We start from the raw sequence: 4,241 nt of genomic DNA, 5'->3' as shown, positions 1-4,241 counted from the left end.
TATACAATAAATAAGTTAAAAAATAACACTGTAGCAGTAGCTTTCAAGTAAAAAGAGTTTGTTTGGCTTATACTCCAGGTAGCAGTTCATCATTGAGGGAAGTCAAGGCAGGAATCATGGAGGAGCAGCACTGGCTCATTAGTTGGCTTACGTTTAGCTAACTTTTATATAGAACCCAGGATCACTTGCACAGGGAATGGTGCTGCCCAGAGTGAGCTGTGCCCTCCTACTAGATCAGACTAGATCAGTTATAAAGACATAGGACAATCTCATCTCCGTGATCCCTCCATTGAGGTTTTCCTCTCATATGACTCTAGGCTATGTGAACTTGAAAAAAACTAACAAGAGGGCTAGAGACATGACTCAGCAGTTAAGAGCACTGACTGTTCTTCCAAAGAACCCAGATTTAATTCCCAGAACCCACATGGCAGCTCACAACTGTCTGTAATTCCAGTTCTAGGGGATCCAAAACCCTCACACAGACATAAATACAGGCAAACACCAATGCACATGAAATACAAATAAATTTAAAAAACAAAAAGAAAAAACTAAATAGAGCCAGGCAGTTGGTGGGAGACAGAGGCAGGCAAATGTGAGTTCAAACCCAGCCTGGTCTACAATGTGAGTTGCAAGGTAGCCAGGGTTACAAAGAGAAACCCTGTCTTAGGGGAAAAAAACAAAAAAGAAAAAGGAAGGAAGAAAAAATAGTAATTAGGATAGTTCTAGTCTGCCATTTCACCCCTAAGATACCAGTTCATCTAGAACCTGTAGTCCAGGGTTCCAAATTTGGAGAAAAATGTTAGTATTCTCAAGGCCCCACAGAATATCCATTCTCTGACATTATCATACAATTCTGTTAACAAAATATAAATGGTATAGAATAGAAATTTAATCCCAGAAGGAAAAATGAACTGTTAGGGTTTTATGATCTCTAGAATTGTTTGTTGTTGGTTTTTTGGTTTGGGGGTTTTGTTTTGTTTTGTTGTGGGTTTTGATGGAGTTTTGTTGTTGTCTCTGAGACAGCCTCACTGTAGCCCAGGCTGGGCTGGAACTCACCAGGTAGATATGGGTGACAGTGAACTTGAGTTGATCCTTGTCTTGGTTAGGGTTTTACAGCTGTAAACAAACACCATGATCAAGGCAATGCTTATAAGAACAACATTTAATTGGGGTTGACTTATAGGTTTATAGGTTTAGTCCATTATCATCAAGGCAAGAACATGGCAGTGTCCAGGCAGGCATGGTGCAGGAAGAGCTGAGAGTTCTACATCTTCATCTGAAAGCTGCTAGCAAAATACTGATTTCCAGGCAGCTAGGACAAGGGTATTAAAGCCCATTCCCACAGTGACACACCTACTCTGACAAGGCCACACCTCCTAATAGTGCCATTCCTTGGGCCAAACATACACAAACCATCACAATCCTCCTGCTTCAAAAATTGTTTTGTTTGGTTTTTTGAGACATGGTTTCTCAATGTAGCCCTGGCTGTCCGGGAACTCACTCTGTACACCAGGCTAGCCTCAAACTCAGAGCTCCTCCTGCCCCTGTCTCCTGAGTACTGGGGAGTAAAGTCCTGTACTACTACCCAGCTTTATTTTTTTATTTAAATTTTTTTTACAAATATGTTATAAATGACCAATAACTAAAAGACCTTCAAGCACGAAAGCATACTGGGTTAGAAGTGGTGGTACACACTGTTAATGCCAGCATTTGGGAAGCAAAGGTAAAAGGTAGGATTGTCACCATTTCCTGCTAGCCAGGAATCTCAAGGAAAACTGTTTCAGAAGAATGAAATGAGGGGAAAAAAGGAAGAAAGGAAAGGGCTGGAGACACAGCTCAGGTACTCTGGCCCCATCTCCACTACTGCATTAAGTGGACATGGGGCCTGTTAAAGGGCTTGCTCTCTGAGCCTGAAAACTGAGTTTGATCTTCAGAAGTGGTCCCTGAAAGCTGTCATCTGGTACAGTGGGACTTTTAAAGTAAGACCCACCAGCACTATGAATAATGGCACAGAGACTTCTATTATAGCTTAAAGCGTAGGCTTTTTGCTTGGGCAGTCCCCCAGCTAGCTCATCTAACTTAATCTGACTACTTAGCCTATGACCCACCATGTGGCTAGCTCTATATCTTTCTTTGCTCTGCTGGGGTCCATGTCTGTTCCCTCTGTGTCTGCCCTCAATTCTCCTGGCTCCGCTTTCCCCTGTGTTACTCCTCTGCCTGGAAGTTCCGCCCTCAACTTTTCTGCCTGAGCTATTGGCCAGCAGTTCTTCATTACAACAAATCAGTAATGAGACCGTCTCTGATACAATTCTAGATTTGCATTTAGGCAGGTGAGGAAGAACGAATATTTATAAAATAGAAACCCCTGTGATGGGCCACAGAAACAACAATACCAGAATCCTGCCACACTTAGTTTTCTGAATTAACAATGGAAAATACAGAGACATGGAGATGACTATAGAGAGATGGCCCAACGATTAAGAGCACTGGCTGCCCTTCCAGAGTTCAATTCCCAGCAACCACATGGTGGCTCACAGCCATCTGTAATGGGATCTGATGTCCTCTTCTGGCATGCAGATGTACATGCAGATAGAGTACTAATATACATAAAAATAAATTAATCTTTAAAAGAAAATAGAGATACACATCTTCACACAGCATGAATGGAGGAGGAAGAGGAAGAAGAGGGGGAAGAAGAGGAGGAGGAAGAGGAAGAGGAGGAGGAGGAGAAGGAGGAGAAAAGAAAACATGAGGGAGGATACTTTGGGTATAGCTCAGTGGTAGTGTACTTAGCTAGCATGCCCGAGGCCCTGCGTTTGATCCTCAGTAACATGAAAAGAAGAGGGTTGGTTTTCCCAACCACAGCTGAGCCCACAGCCTGGGTGTCCTGGCTTGTTCATTCTCTTCTTTACTTTGTGGACCTCCACTGCTCTGAAACCCCACCAGCAGCTTTAAGGAAAAAGGAAAGAAAGAGCTACCAAGTAACAGGCACTCCTTAGGTAGGCGCTGCCCAGTGCTCAGACCAAGAGGCCAGGTTCATGTGAGCCATGCGGCCCAGGTAATTGACTGGAGAACAGCTTAACATTTTGATAGATGCCAGACTGGATATGTCTTTCTTAGGCTCTTCACCCCATCATCTGAGGACCCGGCCACGACCACCATCATCTTATACAAGTTGCCTTCCTCAGGGCACATGAATATTACCTGCTGATTCTTAGCATCGTGAAGGCAAGCTGTAGCACACCAGGTGACACTCCGTGCATTCATTTTGCCACCACCAGTGTGTACAGCCATCCTGAAACTAACTGGCATCTTAGAGACTTTACCTGGATGGCAGCAGGAAGTCACCATAACTATAGGAACTACCCCCCCCCCCCCAAAGTCCCCTTTCTACCACCTTCCCATGATACCATGCTTTGTTCTCTCAGAGCCACAGGATAAGGAGCCATATTTGCTGAGGGCCACGCCTTCTGGTGGCAGCCCAAGTGAAAGGACACAGAAGAAGGATGCTTTTGCTTTTTGCTTGCTTGCCCTCACTCTCCCTGGCAAGTTCCTGTATCCTGTTGCTGAAGCATTTCTTTACTGGTATTAGAACCCAGTTCTGGGGGACTCTAACAGAGACCAGTGACCAGCTGAGACGTCCAGCCTCATGGACTGAACAGCTACCTGGTCCTTAGACTTTCTGTAGGGAGAGAGTTATTGTTTGGAATTAGGCAGCCCACAATAAAGCCCTCTAATAAATCCCCTGTTAATTTTAATTGATTCTATCTGTTCTGCCCCTCTAGAAAACCCTGATTAATACAAACATCCAAGGTTTAGGTTGGCTTTATGACCTAGATTTCCCTGTGCAGGAAAAGCATGGTAGAGTTGAGATGAGTGTAGATGGGCTTCATCTGGCCAAAATAAGACAAGAGGAGACAAGCTGGCCATGGACAAGGACAGCTCGGAACACCAGGCTTTGCCGGGAGACACCAACTAGAATGTGGCTGAAACTGAGAACACAAAGCTAACAGGAAAGGACACAGGCTATGTCAGGACACACTTCCACCCACCCAAGGCCAGGACCATGTTGACTGTCAGCCCTCAAACTGGCCTCTTGCTGGCCCCACTTCCCTGCCTGCCAGCTGCCAACAGGGCTCTGCCCTGTGTCTACCACACCTGTCACTGCCTATCCTTGTCTGAGGGGAGGGGAAAGGGGGCATTAGCCCCTCCTCAGCCTCCAGCAGAGCAGGCAGTTAGTG

The sequence above is a fragment of the Arvicanthis niloticus genome, chromosome 3, assembly GCF_011762505.2.
Source record: "Arvicanthis niloticus isolate mArvNil1 chromosome 3, mArvNil1.pat.X, whole genome shotgun sequence".
In the NCBI taxonomy this organism is placed as follows: domain Eukaryota; kingdom Metazoa; phylum Chordata; class Mammalia; order Rodentia; family Muridae; genus Arvicanthis; species Arvicanthis niloticus.
Note: the sequence above shows the minus strand (reverse complement) of the source record.